The 21,187-nt window shown below is 37.7% G+C and overlaps 1 protein-coding gene across 17 annotated transcripts in view; it reads right to left on the reverse strand.

The window, feature by feature from the left end:
* The window catches only part of USP25 (ubiquitin specific peptidase 25), a 396,463-nt gene that overhangs the window by 105,598 nt on the left and 269,678 nt on the right, over positions 1–21,187 (reverse strand). For all 17 annotated transcript variants that reach the window (XM_065063760.1, XM_065063673.1, XM_065063681.1 and 14 more), the window contains one exon: positions 17,732–17,853. The gene's annotated coding sequence lies outside the window, so the exon portion shown is untranslated. The remainder of the gene's footprint in view (positions 1–17,731; positions 17,854–21,187) is intronic.

Consider the following 21,187-nt stretch of genomic DNA (forward strand, 5'->3'; position numbering starts at 1 on the left):
AGTTATGCATAATTAGAAGGCTCCTGGAATCTGAAAACACAGGTATTACCAATTTTCTAGTCTCAGTTTAGTACGTAAAGAAGTGCTTAGATATTGCATCACAGGAAATGTTCTCTTCACGTTTCAAGACAGACTGTCATATTTCAGCTTGAAACTCAATTAGATATTAAAACAATTGCTGTACAAGTACAAGCACTTCTGCTAGGCATTATTAAAATCCAAACGATGAAACACTTGGCCTCTTAGCTTCAATAGATAATTCTTCATGCCTGGTTGACTATGTTGCATTGTTTCTTCATTATTATGTTCATGCTTAGCCTTAGAGCAGCTTTTTTTCCTTATCTTTTTTACCTGTACTGACAAACAAATACAACTTAGCTGAAGGTATGAGGCTGAGACACTCATGACTTCTCAAATTGGTGAGATTCCTCAATTCATCACTATTTAGCAAACTTAAGTATGTAACAACTTAAGTTTCTGTTGAAATTGCTTTTTTTTAGAAGGCACAATTACACAGCAGACCCAAAGGAACTAGTTTTCAATATTACACCAAAGTTACAGCAAGTGCACAAAATTACATTACTCTAATGATCACCAAATAGGCAATATTATTAAAAGAATACTGTGTTTTGGTTTTTTTTTTTCAATAGAATCACAGAATGGTTTGGGTTGGAAGGGATCTTAAAGATCATTTAGTTCCAACACCCTTGCCATGAGCAGGGTCACCTGTCATTAGACCAGGTTGCTCAAAGCCCTGTCCAACTGTTCTCCTCACCTTTCAAAACAGTATCTAATCCTGAGTTATCAGCAGAAAAAAATAAAAATAAAAGGGTTTTTCTGGTCTGGTGACCATCTCCTCATGTAAGACTCACCCAGACCAATCACAACTTTTTAAGATACATACATTTTCCTTATAGAATCATTGCTAAAAAGCATAAAATAACTAGGATATCATTAAAACCTCCCAATCACAGAAATCAGAGATTAAATATGCCACATGTACTGCAGATAATGCCTTACAAGAATATGGCCAATATTAAATAGTAGACATCACCACCATATAATTTGGCAGAAAAGCTGGCAGGATTCATTGGAGGGAGGTAAGCTGGTAAAGTCTTAATGCCACTGTTCCAGGCAAGTCATAATACCACAACTTCAGGGTGCCTACATAGTCAATCAGAAAAAGAGACTACTCTCGAAGGGAGAGTTGAAACAAGGATGCTCAGACTGTCTTTGGGAAAAGCTTCTCCACTGGTCATAGAGGAAGCATGCAGACACTCACCGCTTAGTTTAGGTACCCAGTTTGAGTAAGTGAAGTGGGATGGTGTGAAGGCCCCTCTGGAAATTCTTGCATTGCTACAAAGGTTAAGCAGAGCTGACAGCACAGATTTTATTCTGGTGCCCACTCTGCCCACATATGAAAGAGACAGTGCAAGTGGGGGACAGAGTGCAATAGGCTTCTTGCCCTCCTCTCCCCTTGCTCACACTGGTGGATGAGAACTATGCACAAAAGCTGAAGAAGCAAACCAAGTAGACACTACATGTTATTTATGACAAGTACAATATGTATCACTTGAAGATAGCTCCCCAAGATGCTAAAAGAAATAAAAGTCAATTCTAAGTGCAAGTATTTATTTCAATTTTACTTTAGATTACATTTGGAAGATTTGGGATTTCCAAGAACATTTGCAAATTTAATCAGGTTTCCTTATGAAGACAGAGCCTTCTCCTCAACCAACTCCATCCATGTGGTAAATTTCTCAGTACTTTACAAAAGAACTTTTATCAACTGAATCTGTATTTCACCACAACACATAAACAAACATAAGACTTTTACTATAATTCCTCATCAACATCATCTTACAGAGACCTAGTTTTTGCTTCCTAATAATCTACAGAAATGCGTTCCCAACTCTGTCATTCGAAGGTCAGGTTTGTCAGGGAAAGCTGATCTTACAGACTCTCCTCACCTTTAAACAGCTATCCCTTCCTCTTGGTTGGTATTTATTGTGTTTAATTCTGGAAAGCATCATAAAGAACAGCAGCCTGAGAAGTGAGTGCTGTGGACTCAGATTCTCTGGAAAGATTAAAATCACATTTTTACAACACAGGCTGCCATTTATTTGCCTAATTCTAGTGATTCAAATTATTCTCCTTTCATTTACTTGTGAGAGGAGGTTATTCTCTTTACCTGAGATTAACTTATGTAGCTATGATGAAATTCCAAACAGCACAGTTGAGGACCTAAATTCTCTGCATAGGCACTGCAAGGAAGTATGTACCTCCCTTCAGAGGTCAAATCCAGAGCATGTAAACCAGGTAGATGTTTGAAGTCCAGCAATACCAACATCCTCACATTCAATCACAATTAAAGACATTCACATGCAGATGAGAAAACCTGCCAGAGGTAGGCACAAAGTTCTTCCTCAGATGTATTTTAAACACCAAAGGACATTACAAGTAGTGAAAGCAGGGCTGCCTGGACAGCAGATGTCCTCTGATGTCCAGATAAGAGGAATCTCCTTCAGGTCCACCAAATCCCTCACAGGTTAAACCTTCCACATATAAAGTGGCAGCAACTTTCAGCCCTACTGCTAATTTGTTTATCACTAGTCTCTCCGCAAATGCAGAAATCAAGGTAAATGATCTGTGCTTCTGTGTGAAAAAGACTTCAGACTTTCCGCCCTCACCCACACTGGTGCAGTGAATTTCAAGTATATATGGCACGAAGCTACAAGCTACCATCTTTCAGTTACATCACGGCAGGTGAGAGCCACGAAATTCACTTCAACAGGCATCCTGGAGACAACAATTTGGCAGAAAGTCACTGCTCAAGCACCTTCCCCTGGGAGGCCACCACAGGACTGGGGCAGGTATACCGGGTTGCAGGGAGCTCCCATCGATCCCACATTGAACTGTGTGAATATGAGTCATGGTAGTGCTTCTCTACCACAGTCACCTTACCCTACCTGTGACGGCCCAGGGCTTTGCCATGCCCCATGATAGGACAAGGAGTAATGGGATCAAGCTGGAACACGAGAATTTCCACTTAAATTTGAGAAGAAACTTCTTCTCAGTGAGGGTGACAGAACACTGGAAGAGGCTGCCCAGGGAGGTTGTGGAATCTCCTTCCCTGGAGACATTCAAGACCCACGTGGATGTGTTCCTGTGTGACCTCATCTAGGCGTTCCTGTTCTAGCAAGGGGATTGGACTAGATGATCTTCTGAGATCCTTTTCAATCCCAAACATACTGTGATACTGTGATACTGTGAAAACCTTGCAGGGTTCACTGGCCGTAAGCCAAGAGCCTTCACGCTGTGCCACCCGAGACGCTGCGCTGTCCCGTGACAGATTAAAAGGAGCATGTGATGGAGCCTGCAGCAACACATGAGCAAGTGTAGTGTCTCATTGAAGCCTGAACAACACATGTACACCCAGTTATAATGACAGTCAGAGCAAAGATCTCATTAAGGTGCAAGAGGGACAAAGAAATGGGATATGCCCAACCACACCAGTGAAGGGCTGCAGGTGGAAACACAGGCAAGCACTAACCTTCTGCCTTCTGCTGGGGAGGTTTTCACCTACAAACACTTCACTAAAACCACCTCAAGCTGTTCTGAGATATATCTTTCTTTTTGGGCACACTAAAGAGCTACAACTTAGCTGTCTTCGAAATACAGACATTTACATGTATTTCATTCCAAACACAGGGCCCTCAGTGGACACCAGGGTTAGGACAGAGTTTAGAACTACTGGTGCATTGTGACTCTGCTACAAGTTAAAGTTTCCATGACTGAAGCATGCTTTAGAAAAAAAATAAAATTCCTTCAACAAATCTAAATAAATCAACTCGCCAAGAATCTTACTTCACTATTTTTTCTTTAATCCAAGAAACAATACTTACATAACACTAAAAATTCCTAACGCCAAATATCAATTTTCTCTCCCTTTTTTCTCAAAAACTGCTTTTAGGGGGGAACAAATTAAAAAAAAAAAAAAAAAAAGTCAAAAAGAGGCATAAGTTTGCTTATAGAATGTAGTGATTCTAAAGATTTATTTAAATAACTTACTACCTCATAATGTTGAAATGTTTATAAATTTATACACCTTATTTTGAAATTAATTTTTATACCTAACTCATGATAACAGATGAAAACAAGCACTTCGAGAAAAAGCAATTATAATTTTGAAAACTTTCCGACTATAACTAGGATTAAAGACAAATAGGACTTGAGCAACAATCACGGAGATAGTTTTTCATCATTGGTGCAATCCTCTACCAGTGAAACAAAAGATACGGTGCTCTGAGTTTTGTCCAACAGAGAAATAAGTGAAATTCGCAAAACTATAAAAGCTTATAAAATATTTCCTCCTATATTTTGAAGTCTTTTTGGCTTCAATTATTTATTTTTACTATTTATTCCTACAAGGCCATCAAAACTCCCTTTTAATAGTCACTTAATATTTAGCTCCTTCCTTCCCTATCCTAATTTGATGTATCATGTTCTTTATATCAATTTTTGTAAAATATATTCATAACTCTTTTTAAAATCCTTAGGAAACAAGAGAGTAACACATGCACACACGCACAAACTGTTTTTTCCATAGTGTTTCTATGTAAAAGTAGAGGTGGCTTTTACTTACTGCATTTATTCTAGACTTCAAAGTAGCTACGTAACATTAAAATAATATAATTCGGAAAACACAGATAAACACTGCTCTGCACCAAATATCAGTTTCATTAACAGGTAGGAAATACAATAACAAATTCTGTGCTGTTATTCTAGCCCACTGAAATAGAAACATTTCATTGAACACACTGAAAAACAGTAGGAGAGAAGGCAAAGAGGTTTTAATAGTAAAGCAAAACAAAGCAAAGGCTAAATTTTGTAAAGTAACTGCTGGGTAAGTTGCTGAGGAGCACTTTGGTATGAAAAACTAATGTTTTACCACTTGAATCAATTAACACATTATGGTACTAATATATTCCTTCATATCAAAATGACTTCAAGCTCTTCAACAAATAACATTTACATTATTTCAGGAAAAATTATGCCAGAAATCTGTTTGTTATCACGTTTCTATAAGTTATGCCAGAAATCTGTTTGTTATCACGTTTCTATAAAGTAATTATTGCATACACTGAAGAAAAAAGTTTACTCTGACACGTTACCACTAAGAATATTTATGGAGAAGAAGAAATGCAGAAGAGGCTTGAACTTAATAATGTAGGGCCATTAATTAGCATCAAATGAAAGAAAAGCAATAAAGCAATTTTGTCACCAATTACTGACAATTTGCCTAAGTACAGTCATTAATTTTGGATAATATAACTTCCATAAAATTAAGGACACAAAACTATTTGAATCAATATCCTTCCCTAGTCTCTTTCCACTAATTTAACTTGTTTAAGGAGTATCAAAAGTTTTGAAACCTTTAAACGCCTTAACAAAAATGGAAAAACATATGGTTATAATTTCCTACTTAAAAGTCGCTGGCTTTTGGTTTGGGGTTTTTTGTTTGGTTTGCTGGGTTGTTTTTTTTTTTTGCTGAAAAAATAAAAAGGAAAAGTAGGGCGACTAAAATTGCGAGTCTTTGGAATTACTACAGTCAAAATACTTGTTTACTTACAGTTTTCCTACTGTTTTAGAGAGCTTTCACAAAAGAAAGCCTGATTAGCAGAGCCAGAAATATCAACGTTTAATAGTTTGATTAAGGAATCTCCAGCATTCCCCAACACTGCCAACATTAACATCAGGCAGTGACAGGCAATATGAATTATATTTTTGCAGTGGGATATGTTCCTAGCTTTTCCCACCTCCAGTCTCAAGGAAATGACAAAAAGCACCCGCAAATCCCTGTCATTCACACTCCCAGCTCTAACCCCCGGCAGAATTTCCCTGACAGGCAGCATCACCCACCGCCTGCCATTGGCGGGAGGCAGTGGCTGTGCAGATGTGGCTGCACAGATGTGGAAGCAGCAGCAGCCTTGCCCCACACGTCCTCCCTCTGCCCCAGCGCCGCGCATCCCTGGCTTCCCAGTGCAAGGTCACCCAAGTGTACACAACATTTAATCGGTACAGCTACTCAGGGGCAGCCTTCCCCAGTGCTGGGGGACAAGCGTCTAGCATCGGTAACAGTCTGCAGCGATGTTTTAATGTTAAAAACGGGTGACATGTCCCAAAACCGAAGTTTTGCAAAACTCTCCTAAGGCTGGTGATGACTTTTATTAACGAATGTACTTTCCAGAGTGCCTTGTCCCTCGGCACTCGTCTGTGTTCGTTCACCAGGAAACTGGAGCAGCCTTGTAATAAATATCGATACGTATTTGGGAAAGAAGACACAGGCAGAACACCTCTGTGTCCCCCAAAAAAGACTAGCTCAGGAAAATTACAGCCTTTAATCGGCATCCATATCAATTCATAAACCTCTGGTGCTAGAGTACAAATAAACACTCTAAAGGGTTTTAGCCACAAGGAGATAAGATCTCTCCCTGGGGAGACGGCTAGAAACTGCTCCATTGCCTTTGTGCAGACTACTGGAATGTGCTTGCTTTTCATTTCGGTCTTTGTGTCTGGCACTCAGGCCTCACAGGCAGTGTCTTAAGCCATGCAGGGTCAGGGCAAACAGAGAACTGCATTCATGGACAGATCAAGTTTATGTGAGAATCTGCTCCTCCTGTGCCCTCAATTTCCATTTGAATTGTTAATAAAATCTCAGCCTGAAAGCACATGATCCCATCAGTGGGGAAGTCATGCAGAGAATCCTCTAGCTCAGAAAAACAAAATTTCTTTATCTTTTTCATCCTCCTCCTACATTCGTGGGAATTATGCCATGTAACCCCCCTCCTAAAGTAACCCCCTGCCCCAGTGCAACACCTGATTGCCAGCCCACAGCTTGCACTAAAAAGCAGGGGGGGAAAGAAGGGGAGAGAAAGAAGGAGAAATGATGCACAAGCAACACTCAGCTACAGCAAAATCACAACCACAATAACTGCACCTTCGTAGCAGTTTACAGACTCCCAGACACCTTCAGGCAAAAGGAAACACAGATATTTCATGTTTTAAGTTAATTTCCAACAGCTGATAACATGAGCTGCAAGACTTTCCCACAGCTTTATGACACCGCATGAACTACAGGGCCACAAAGATAATAAAAGGTCACACATAAAGAAAAGAACAGAGCCATACCCCAATTAACTTGGTCTCCCCATGCAAAAATTGTACAGGAACAAGAGCCGATATTTGCTGCAGGCATCAGGCATGCATCTCCTAACCTTGCCACGGTCTAACTGGGCCTCTTGTTTCTTCTGCCTTTGCTCCTCGCAAACTGTTTTAATATTGAACGCTTTTCAGAGGGATGGGCTGATGAACGAAAACATGAATTTCCTGCTTGCCCTTTAAGGTGGGTTAAAAGGGGGTGCTAGTAATCAATTACAGAACAAAAAGCAAAAGAGAGACTAAATATTTTGCAAACTGGATGTCTTAGAGTTTACACCCTGTTTTCTAACCAGCATACTCTCCTTTACTCCTTTCACAAAAACATTTTTTTGTGTTTGTGTGTAGGGACAAAGAATAACACAGTGTTCAAGTAAAACCTGTGTGAAATGGAAGGACTCAGAGAGGTTGCTGCAGTTTTCACTTGTTATTTAGAGTAGCACATCGGCCCCAGATGAACAGTAACTGCACTAAATATACAACAGAATTTGAAATTTTGTTGTTCTGAGTTTTGCATGGTCCTAGCCCTGCTCCCTCCTCCTTCTCCTCCTCTTCCTAAACTGGGAAGAGGTTTCTGTTTGCAGTAGTCGCTGGAATGAGAAAAGTTTTACGGAAGCTGTGTCTCTGGGATCAATCCTGCCCAGCACTTCACTCTACCTAGCACTTCACTCGCCAAGGCTTCCTCTTCTACCTAGTGACCTCAAAGGACTTGCTCCTTGGAGTAAATATGAACTCCTGGAAAAACAGTTTAGACCTCTTTCCTGGCCTATTCAGGGTTTGGCTGAATCATTATCAAATATCATTAGAAGAAGAATATAATTATTGTGACAGTATCTCATACTCGAAAGCTAATTGAAAAAGAACACAGGTCTTTGAATATTGTGGAGGCCTGGGGGTCTGCTGATTTGGAAGGAGGGGTACAGCATCCATAATATGTTATATTCATATTAAGAACGAATGTGTCACAGCAAGTGTTGAGGATGGACATTGTTAGTACATATCGAAACTTTCTGTTCTGTGCTTGATTTTACATATTTTTAGCTAGACCTGGTGGAATTTCTCCTTGAGAAACATAACCAATGGCTTGAGCCTTTAAATCTGTTTACCAGGTGTCTGCAAATAGGTCATGGGTGTTATTAATTACTTCATTAGTCACAAGTCCTTGAGCAGTGTATGCAAACATATTTGACCCTATGACACAATTTTTAACTGGCCGATACTAACAATCAGTATTCGTTATTCATGATGCGTGACTGGTCACTTAATTCACAAAATTGTGCTTTTTTTCCTGATTGAGTAGCCCAAGCCATGTAGAAGAGGCCTTTTCTGTTTGCTAATTCTCCACAAATGCTTGCAATTGCCTAATGAATCCACTTTCACACCAGTTAAAATTATTTGTTTAAATGGGACTTGCAGTGCAGCTGCTCTTGCAAATAATTTTTGCGGTTGTTCTTTCCCCTACAGAATCAGCAACTGGTGAACGTGGCCTTGACTTCACACTACGAATACTCGGGGAGCCACAGAGGGAGCAGAGGATGAGGGAATAGCTTCATTAAACCAATCTGTGCACACTCACAGAACACACCAATTGCCACGTGGGATTTATAATTTCAAGATTATCATCTAACCCTGTCACAGGATGCTCACAGGCTTTCTTGCCCAAATGACCTTCTCCTTTTCTCCCCAGTGCCTGAGTATAAACTCTGAGAACTCTCCTTCCTTTTTTGTACAGGCATCCTTTCCTCATACAAATACCTCCTTAAAACTCCTTTCTCTTGGATAGCTTATTGATGCTCACTCATATTTTATGGATACAGTGAAAGCTGCCACATCAGAACACTAAATACAAAACCTGAGATCAACTGTAGAGCAGAAGAATGTACTTTCATTAAATCCAGAACAGAACTGCAATTCAGTGTGCACGTGGATACAGGGGAGAGAAAAATACCATAGCAGCAAGATGCATAAAAATGACATATCATACATATATATACATGTCAGTACAATGTAGAGTATGTGTCTTGCTATTTTTCTTTTTCTGTATTCACTTAAAACACCTGCCAACTATAACCTCAACATAACCTTTTGTACTCTGTGGGAACCTCTATCAAAACCAATGGAAATAGTGTAGTGAAAGTAGTAAAGATTCCTCTCAATTTTGTTGTTTTGTTTTGTCAAAATACCTCTATTTTTTTGACATTTCTTTCTACATATAATATATATCATTGGAACTAGGTAAGAATGCAAAGTCCCATCAGTAAATATAAATATTTTACTCTTTTTTTAAATACTCTCATTGTTGTTCCCCTCGAATACCAGCACGACTAAAACCTGTTATCTTTATCCAATTTGAAATAAAAAAATCCTAACAGTTCTAATAGGTTCTTGCAATAAAATAAAGAAGAAAGGAGAAGGAAAAAGGGTAGAAAAGTAACCTCTTCCAATAAAAAAGGAACCTGGACTAAAATGCAGACTCCTCCAAATGATCTGGCAAAATTCTTGTTTTCTCCTAGATTAAAGCATCTACCTGGCATGGCAGATGAAGAAAAAGCATGGTAAAATTCAGCAACTAAACTGGCATCTTCCAAATTCTAGCTAAAAGCCTTAACTAAATGGCCAGCTTTTCTCATACCTACCAGTTTCCTACTTTACCTTATATATACACGTTCCAGGTACAGTATGTATTTTTTACATGACAGTATGGTAAATTAAAAAGGTCAAAACACTGAGATGGTTTTGTTATTTTTTATAAAATCTACTAGAACACTCTAAATGTCCATATTAATGTAATAGAATTAAATTATTAGAATTAATAGATTTTTTTTACTTTATAAGAGTTTGATATCAGTACATTAACAATGGGTATACCCCAATTAGAACATCAACAAAATAAGGCTTATTACCTCATCTAAACAATGCACTTAAAATATTACAATATTATTCTCTAAACTTAACATTAACTGCTATTTTGCCAGGTAATAAGCTGATAAACAAAACACATCCATTCTTAAGGAACTGAATGTAACCAAAGCACATAATCAACAGACTTCCCTTTCAACAAAATCTAAAGCATTAAACAAATATACACAGAAACAACAATGCTACATAATTCCTCTCTTCTTAAAGCACACTTTTTTCTAGTCTCAAGTGTATACAGAAGCAAATTAGACTTTACATGAAGTGGCTGTGAATTTTCATGAGTTTTAGAAAGCTGATAATTCAGCATGCACCAAAGCCAGAACTACCTACCTAGGTCATCCTGACCCTAACTACTGTGGCCACTTGCTGACTTGTACTTACATCAGCTCCGTAACTGTGCCAGATTCTATGTTGTACGTACAATGCAAACAACACAATCGAGGAAGTGGATTTAAAATACTAATTTATGTAAATTCAAACATGGATCTCTTGAAATGAGATTACAGACTTAGTTTGAAACCACACTGTCACCTTCTCTCTGGCAAGGGTGTATCTTTGAATATCAAAACCAGAACTACACAAGCTTTTATTTTATTTTATTTTATTAACCATTATAAAATATTCCTCATTGAAGAAATAATATCTATATTTCTTTGAGTTTTCTCAGTAAAAACACCATCTAACTTTTGCTTTTAAAGTGGTGCTCATGAAACAAACTTCTACATACCATATGGTGCATTTTAAAATACTTCACTTATCAAAATGTACATTGATGACATTAGGATAAGATTAGAAGGTTTTTCATCCTTCTATAAACATTCTGCTTTACTTCATGTTTAAAGATGGAAGAAAAGGATCTTCCCATTAGTCCCCTACATATAAAGGGGTGTCTGGACAAATGTTCAACAGCAAATACAACAGATTTAATTTTTTTTTAAACACGTTTTAGGTGTGTTTAAAACCCAGGATCTTATTTTCTTAAATCAAGAAGCCCTTTAAAATACCTAGAGAACAGCTTGTGGTGAAAAGATGGAGGAAAACCAATACCAATGCATCGGTGAAGATACCAGACACCATCCCAGTTTGCACAGTCTCTAGTCCCAGCTAGCTCAAGCATTGACAGTCAGCCCAAAGTTGCAGAGGTATAAACCAAGAAAACAAAACAACAGCAACAACAACAACAACAAGGAAGCAAGCAAAATGCCCATGTTATCCCTTCTATTTTTCATGCCAGCTGTAGGACTGCCCAGGGTGTGAGGAACAACAGAAAGCAAACAAGCCTGTTCATGAACACTCTTACGCCTCTGAAGAGCAGGGTCCTCCTATGCATAAATTGAGTCTCTCTCCTCCAACAGCCTGAATAAATTTGGTATCTTTACTTCAGTGGCAATGACCATTATCTCTAATGTAATGGGCAGCTTCATTTGATATGACTTAGGTCTTGTTTAACAAGTGAGCTTTCAGGCCTGGATATGACTCACAACTTTATCAGCTTTTTCTTTTTCTCAGGTGTCTTTCCCCCTGCTCTGTTGGGGATGGTGAGGTCCTGCACCTCTCATGGATCAATCACATGCTTGCACAGCAAACAACGGCATAAACTTATGCTGGCATTTCCCTAATTTAGCCTAATCTAGCAAGTATGGATGGCAGTGGCAGAAAAGACAGAGGGCCATGGCTTTTGGCATCTGTGCCGACAACTTCCCGCACCCCCCAAGTACACTTTGACTGTGTTTCCTTCTATACTATTCTCCAACTTGTCGAGGTGTAGGTAGCCATGAATCTGCTACATATGCTGTTAGATTTACTTATTTTTCCTAACCAATTACCTTCTAGAACAATTAACTCAATGCACTATATTTTCCTGGAGGTTTCTGGGGGAAGAACATCCAAAGGGAAAAAAAAAAAATAAAAACAGAACAAAATCAGAAACAACAAAAACAACAAAATCAGAAATCTGTATTTACTTCGAGCATCTAATAACTACTTAGTGTAATATATTACATACTTATTTATCCTTGAGGATCTGGACCTTGTTGATGACAAAAATCTTGAAAGGTTTAATTTTAAAAGATACACATCTGGCACATGGTAACTTCCTACTCTGAGAGGCCCTATGTGATTTTTAACTTCTGCAATGCCGAAGTAAGATTGGAGATCTATGAGGGTGTAAAGAATACACTTCAACAGTCAAGCTTAGTGTTCCCCAGTTTCTATAACTCTTTCCAAAGCACAAGGCAGTTCTGAATTTTCTACGATATATTACATACAGTGTTTTCAAATTAGTTCATTAAATTATCAGCTAAAATCAATATACATTTACAGGGAACAGTGAGAGATCTAGAAGGATAAGGACAAACAGAAGGTGCCCAGAGCTGGTCTTCCAAAGTATGAAAGGGCAGGGCAGTTGAGTGGTTATCATCTGAGGCAGCTGATATAGCAAGAGGTTAGCAGGTTACTGAGAAAGTGCAAAACCTGATGGTCAGCAAGTAGGCAGATGTCATATATCTACTACATATTTAGGTGAGTATGGTGGGTACTCAACTCATAAGTCGTGACTTGCTGCAGCAAAATCACAGACTCAAGGCATGGTTGGGGTTAGAAGGGACTTGTGGAGATCATCTAGTCCAACCCACCTGCTAAAGCCGGTTCACCCAGAACAGATCACACAGGAATGTGTCCAGGTGGGTTTTGAATGTCTCCAGAGAAGGAGACTCCACAACCTCTCTGGGCAGCCTGTTCCAGTGCTCTGGGACCCTCAAAGTGAAGGAGTTTTTCCTCATATTCAGATGGAACCTCCTGTGCTTCAGTCTGTGCCTGTTGCACCTCATCCTAGAATGTTGGAGAATGCAGGTTCTCACATGCAGTGGTATACTGCAGTTTCTGCCATCATAAACCTAACATAGGTGACAGGAGACCCTTGAATTGAGACTTAGGCTTATCCTCTCCAGATGCTGCTCTACAGCGAACTCCTGGTTTGTCTCCAGCTGTCCCCTGGGTCAGCAGGCACCACAGCAGCTGCCACTGATAGAAGGGACCAATTCCCGCTCCCTTGCTGCAGCTCCCTGGAGGTGAGACAATCCTGCCAGGCTACTGGGATGCTTATCAGTGTGATCACATGATCCTGGGAAGCTTTATGTCACATGGCTCTTTAAGGTTACTGACAAGAATCAACTTTGCAATTCCTCTTTGGGGACATCTTCAGGAATCTCTTCTCATCAAGTACCTGAAGGAATTTCTGTGATAGCAGAAACTCTATAAACTTACAATTAAGCAGTAGTGAGTGAAGATAGTGCAACTAATCAAATTGGACTCAAAAGGTACAGTAGGAAACAAGATTATGTAATAAATCACTTTTTATTTCAAATTTTTAAAAAGAAAGAGGAATAATTCAATAAATGGTCCAGCTAGCTAAAAGCTTGAGCAAACGGGAGTAATAGTCCAAGCAATAGTTGCATCCAAATTGCATAAGTCAAACAAGGGCATTAATCTGAGAAGTAAATAAATGTGAACAAAAGTACATAAGATTTTTAAATTAAATCAGAAAATCGTGTCCTTAATTCTGAAGGGAACAGTGTGTGCCAGATATTGAGTTATATATTGCTTTATTGAAGAGTAGGTCAAGATCTTATCAGCTCTATTATGAGGAATGTCAATAAAAGACTGTGTGATGATAAAATGTTTAATTAAAAATGAACACTGTGCAACATCTGAACTCTTTGTATTATACAGAAAATGGAGTCAAATGTATTATGTTCTCCAAGTTACAAATTGCACTGAATCATTTTCCCTCCATCAAACATTCTTATCACTATGAAATCTTGTATAAAAACAGAGTTATTTATATTGGCTCCTTTACAAATTAGTTTAAGATTATCTACCTCCAGGGTACTTCAAATACTTTGAAAATCTGAGACAACTGTGATGAGAAGAACACTAGGGTCTTGTTTTCTTGGTACTCTTCCAGTTGAATAAGTGGTATGCTTCGGCAAGTTAATTAACAAAGAAAAGGCTTACTACTGATTCACTGTGTTGATCAAAACGTAACAGGAACCAGTAAGATTAAATGTTTTAGTTTATTACTTCTGTAATATACATGCATACCTCACCATCCTAAAGATCTCTAACTCACTAGAGAAGGTACAAACTATGACACCAGAGAGCATGCAGAAATAAATGCAGCAATACCTATGGTAGACAGACATCATGTTTCCTCCCTGGTGAAAATAATCTTATCCCCCCACTTCCCCTGCAATGTTAACCATTTTAAACAAAAGGAAGTGCCAATGCAACGATACTTAGCTATGGGGATAATGTCTCAGCAGGACATTTCAAGTTGGAAAGTATGGTTTATACATAGTTTTAAAGGAATGAAGCAAAATGCAATGAGCATAAAATGGTAAATTAGCAACATAGGACTAGGCAATAAATGGATTAATACCTTCATGGCCTTCTCTTCTGGCATATCTTTGTATAACAAAGCATTCTTATGGACACTTTGGCCTGAACATATAGAAGATTTTTTAAATACCTCTACCAATCAACTTCAAACCCCCAACATAAACAGATACATGTGCATACATACGCTGTGCATGCATACACTGCACAAACTTTTTACAGCTGTAATTCTAAAGGCCCAGCCCGAACTGGGAGGATTTTTTGATGAAAAACATAATAAGTTTCCTAAACAAGGTCCACCACTAGAATGGAAGTTTCAGTAGGAGTTGATGAATGAGCTTAATGAACCTGAGATACTGAAACAAAGAAGTCAAATAAGATACCATATGAGAGCACACTCAGCATTTTGCATCTGTCCCTTTTTCCAAAGCAATTAATACTGGCATTAAGAAAACATCCTAAAGTCAGAAAAAGCTTTTATGTAGCATTCATGTTTTGACAATCAAAATTTAGCTTCATATGTCACACACCAATTTTAATATACTGGAATACAGTAGAGTAAAGAGCAGTCAAAGAGCACATCAGCTGATAGGAAAGAAAAATCATGTATAAAATGACAATTTAATGCCCTTTAGTAGAAGGTTTTGTAAGGTATGAATGATGTGTGGGAGATACATGCTCCAACTGAAGGACTGTGAAGAATAATACTTACCCTGTTTCCCTGAAAATAAGACAGGGTCTTATATTAATTTTTGCTCCAAAACATATTACTTTTTTGCATGTATAGCTGCCTGGACACTATATAAATCGACTTTTTAAATGAACTGTAACTAGGGCTTATTTTTGGAGTAGGGGTTATATTTTGAGCATCCCCAAAAATCCTGAAAAATCATGCTAGGCCTTATTTTTGGGGTAGGTCTTATTTGCGGGGAAACAGGGTAAGAATAACTTTTCACCCATGAACAAAAATAAGCTCATCGAATTTAAAACATCGGTAAAAGAAAATCCACAATATACTTAAGGAAAGTTTGTGACTGTAGAAACTCACCATATTAAAGAGCTATCAAGTGATCTAACCTTTCTTCTCAGAGTTAAGCCTTGTTTCTTGCAGTCCATTTTATAGCCTTCAACAAGCAGAATCATTTTATATTGTATCTTACCTGTAGGATTGCCACCGCATCCTCTGGGAAATTATTCTGAAGTCCTTTTTCTCTTTTTATCAGATAGTATTTCCTGTCTATAATTGCTGCTAACAATACTGTCATATTTAAGCACAGAAAAATATAGGTATAGAAATGTGTTTTTCTTTGAGCATAGGAACCCCCAAATCAAGTACAAATAAACTTCAATAACAGAGAATTATTACCTAAGAAGCAGATTTGGTAGTAATATTAAAAACTAAGTCCTCAGAGGAGGTCTAGTTAGAGGCATGAATAGAACAAATCCTTCACTAAGAGCAAGCAGAGATTCACAGGGTCATGGCCTAGCTGAAGTTTAAAGAAAAACTCTTCCTGATTTCAGTGGGGCCAGGATATTGTCCCCATATTTTATTCATAGTATATCATCACAAATGGAAACTACAAATGACGCATCAGGAAGTGAGGTGCCTATAATTTGTAATGTTTTCTTCCACTGTAATAACCAAGACCTCTCCCTGAACTCCAATGGAGGCGAATTAGTTCCACATGTCAGATACCAACCGTAATATTTTCTCTTACACTTGGTACACAATGAGGGATGCAATACAACACAGAGCAATTAATACATTTCTTTTTTGTGAAATAATGCATGACAGAACAACTCAGAAAGGATGTCACTCACTTGTAAGTGGTGAGTTGCTAGCCCATGAAGAGTAGAAGCAGAAAAAGTAATCAATGGAAAATAAGATAAATTAAGCCACCCCTACTGTTTTACATTTTTTTAGTGGTTGCCTTACTTGCTTCATTTCAACCCTTCTTTCCTTGCAGGTTTCCAGGTACCCACATGTACATTATCACCTCTGAATCTGGCATTACCATCTGTCACAATTCAAACTGAATCAGATCAGGTTGTATGGTTCTATCTGATATGTAGGATAGGACTTCTTAGCACAGGCAACTGGTGCATTTTGCATACCCTACAATGTCCTGGAAGGGCTCAGCTGCCGCTACAGACGGTTCTGGGTCTATTGCAGGATTTGTGTCACATTTACCTGTCCCATGTTTAAGTAACTCTCACCTCAATATGTCTTTTAGCAGTGAGAAAATAGTAAACTGGAACCAATGTCTTTAGGTAGTGTCTATTCATCGCACTGCACTCTGACCAGAGAAGACATGTATAAATAACAAGCAAACATTTCTCAAAATGATTCTCATTAAACCATTCTATTAAGAAATAACCATGGCTATGGTATTCTATTTCTGACAACACATACACAGGGACTACAGAGTATACTTATGGTTACAGGTAACAGCCACACTATCCCAAGAATGATTTGGAACAAAACTGTGACACTAACTAGAACATTGCAGCCCAGTATAATACCTGGATGCATTAGTAGCCCTGCTTAGTAAACACCAACACAGAGGAAGCCACCAAAAACAATGACAAGTCAAGGTGAAGTGAAACACGGATCCAGCACAATACCCGATTTTCACAACTGCCCCCCTCCACTGTCATACTGCTACAATCACCCTATAGCACTTCTTCAGGGTTTGCTAATCAAAGGGTCATCTCCAATAAAAAGTCTCCTAGTTTCCTCAGTTCTAAGATTTTCATATATATTCTTTTTTGCTTTCCTAGCTCTAAGTCATTTTTTTGCAGTACCATCTTGAAGAAAGACCACATGCACTTGATTCTTTGTGTGTCTTTAAAACTACAAGCAATTAATTTTGCCCATTACAGAAATCATCGATACTACAGACATGATTTTTTCTCACAACCAATGATAGGAATTAAAATATATTCTTTTATTTCCTAGCTTCTGTTGCTGAACATGAATGATGCTTTTGGCTACAGTGCAATGGTGACACCTTGCAAATACCTTCTGCTGATAATTTGAGAGGCACAACCAAGTAATAGCATAAATAGCTCTGAGATTTGTAACATTTTTCCAAAATTCAGAAGACTTAAAATACCTGCTTGACTTCATTTACATTTAATAGAAAAGTAATTATGAACTTCATCAAACCATGCCCTTGTGAAAAAGAAAGAAACCTACCTTATTGCAAGATACCTCTTCCATTTGCCAGGACTTCTCAGTGCTGCATGTGGCATCACAAGAAGAATGGGGCATCACACCAGACAGATGCTACCATCTACAGAAAATAGTACTTTCCAAGCCTGTAACATAAAGACAATGCACAGTACATTCAGAAACAATGACTCTAAAAACATTCCACTGTGTAATTCCAAGATTATCGTTGTTCAGTTCATCCCTATCAAGTCTGAGGTTTCACAAGGGGGGGAAAAAAAAATAAAAAAAATACTTCAGCACTCCTCAAGCTAGCAAACTCAACCTGACATATACATTTTTGTGGGTTATGCATCATCATCTGTAAACTTGATCCAGTTTATAAATATAAGAAGATGCCCTTTGAAAAACTGACTTCTGCCATTTAGGAGTAAAGACACTGTTACTCAGTTTATGAGCTCTCTTTTATTTCCCAAGTGTCCAGTATACAATAGAAAGTTGAATACCATGTTAACAGTTTCAAAATATGCAGTAATTGTAGGAATGTGAAGATAAGCATTATAGAATTAGACATAAGTAAAATAAAGACATTTTTTTTATGTCAAATTGAAGCTTTAGCAGGTGGGTTGGACTAGATGATCTCCAGAGGTCCATTCCAAACCCAACTATTCTATGATTCTGTAATATTATTGGAATTTCCTTAATTTTTCTGATAATGCATGTGGAAACTGATTTCTGCTCCTAAAATCACATGGACTTGTATACAACCAATAAAAACACACACAGAAGGTACAAGTGGATAAAGAGGAGTTAACTATTAAACAACAAGCTGAGACTACAAGGAATACAAACTTAATTAAAAAATATATATAAAATTTATAGACATTATTTTCAGGCATTCACTTTCCACAGTCATCAGCAGATTCTGAGCCAAATTCAACATAGTTTGTAAACATACGTAACTTCAATAGAGTGGCAATCAAGTTTACAAGAGACTAGTTTAATCCTTTACTGTACAAAATACCAATGACTTCATATATCCCTTAGCCTCTTTGTTTGGAGTAGCAGAACCTCACTAGCGCTCTGTTTTAACTGGTATGCAGGCCACACTTAAAGTGTGTCATTTTAAGACAAGACAGAAATGTCTTGGAACAAAGTATCTTTCTGAGTTTTAATTTCTTGTAGTGACTGAAGACAGATAATAAATATTTTGTTCTAAGAAGTCTGTAAATCCAAGTGCCTACCTGCAAAATGCAAATACAATATTTTCCTTATAATTGATATATCCAATAATTAAATAATTATTAATCCAAGGAAAATTTTTGTTTTGATTGAAAGTAATACGTATTTTAGGCACACAAAAATACAAAGCAGTTGATCCCAATTTAGTATACACCTATTTCATTAACCTCAACTGTTGAATTATGTCTATGTGTTTATCATGTCTGGGTATCTACTTATATGGATACATATATATTTACAAGGCTAAGCCTCACGAGACCCATAGTTCAAAATGTCAGCCACATATATATATACTATAGATGAGTAGATCCAAAGAAGGAAACAAGCCTGGTACACCTCTAAGTGGCTTTCTTTAATAGCATACCCAGAAATCCCACCAGGCAAAGCCATGCATAGGTAGAATTACTGGGTTTCAACTAGCTTTTGCATAACATTATTGACTCTTGAAATACAGATTTGGCATTGTTGTTTTGTTATGCAGCTTACAGAATAAATTGAAATTTCAGTCCCTCGACTGGTAGCCATTCAATACAAAACTCAATAGTTGTACCACAGAACGACATTCTCCTTCAATTCACGTAGTTTCAACCTGGTGAGAAAAGGGTATATAACTACATATCATAAAGAAAAAAAGAAAAAAAATAAAAACAAAACACTACATACTGAATATCTCTACATCTGCATCACTCCATGTGCCTATTCACTTTCACAGTGATAGTCAATCTTAGTAACAGGCAGAGGAGAATAACCTGAAACATGTGCTACTGTTCTAAAAAAAAACAGAGGTTTCAGGGGATAAGTACTTACGCAGAATGCTTGATACAAATTCAACTGTATCAAGGAACTCTAGTCAGATCCACTTTGAAAATACTGAAATGGGTTCCACCAGCACTCTTTAATTCATAGTTTAGCAAACTTGGCATTTAATATATAAGCAATGAAGACAAAATATCAAAGTCCATAGAATAAGAAATGATAAATTATGTTCAAAATTATAAAGTGTAAGTCTTTAATAAGGGACTAGAGCACACCCACCTCAAATCAATGTCTTGTGGAGGGTCAGAAGAAGAGCTACAATGGAAATCAAAATTTGGTTCCTAAGGCAAAACAGAACCAAACTCTGTGAGAGACAACAGAGCTTATCGGAAGGAGAAAAAATACCAAAACAAAATCTTATGATACTGAGACATTATTCGCTAAATGCTATCACAGTTCTTCTCCTGGATAGGGAATGAGAACAATCTCTTATTTAAAGCGTAGTACAAACAAATTACCATGAAATATCAATGTCCTGCTGCCTTCTCCATTAAGGTAAAATATTAAAACACACACATTTAAATAAAATCTTCGAGCCCTCCCTAAGAATGCAATGGATTGAACAGTTTTCTAAAGGAAAGGGGCAATAAGTTTCTGCTCGCAGCCAAGCCCTTAATTCAATCAAGCTAGTGAGCCAGTCCTGTATTATTTCTTCTCTTTCAAAAATGAAACCTTAACACCATGCTCGCAGCACTGGATCTTCTCAGCCACTCACCAGAGCAGCACCTGAAGAACTAGAGGCTGGTCTTTTTTTTCCAAAGTCTGCAGAAAAAGGAAGAATGTAGGTCTATCAACAAAATTTGGTCCAAACAGGAAAAATGGCTATTCTGAAAAATACAGTCTGTACAGTGCTGAACAGTCATAATTGGCTGAATAGACATCATAGTGCTCTTCATCTTTTCCAAGAATTTATGTGAAAGACCCAACAAATGACTATGAAGAATAACATACAAAACTACTTGAGCAAAGGTGACTGATTTTATGACATTTACAACTAGAGAACATTGTTTGTCACTTTGAGTATTTTGTCTCAAAATACAAAAAAATGAGCATACAAACTGCAGTCCTTCATTACTATTAATTATAAATGTTTGGCACTAAAAAATTCAACAGAAGAGAGTCTACTCAGAAAAGAAGAAAACAAAAAGTTGAAAGTAGAAATGAGCTGCTCTTTCATGCACTATCTGGAAGCTTTACATACTACTAATGTGCCTTGGACTTTCAACACTCCATCACATTGCAATGTGTTCCCATTGCAGCCTCAGAATGAGTCGACAGAAAATGACAACATTCATTCAGTCTGTTTGATCCCTAATATTTGTCCACTTGGGCTGACACGTCTGAATATCAATTTTTTATGGAAAACACTATCCTTTCTTTCTTCTTTGGGTCTCATTTTTTTTTTTTTTTTAATTCATCTATTGG

The sequence above is a fragment of the Columba livia genome, chromosome 1, assembly GCF_036013475.1.
Source record: "Columba livia isolate bColLiv1 breed racing homer chromosome 1, bColLiv1.pat.W.v2, whole genome shotgun sequence".
Classification (NCBI taxonomy): Eukaryota; Metazoa; Chordata; class Aves; order Columbiformes; family Columbidae; genus Columba; species Columba livia.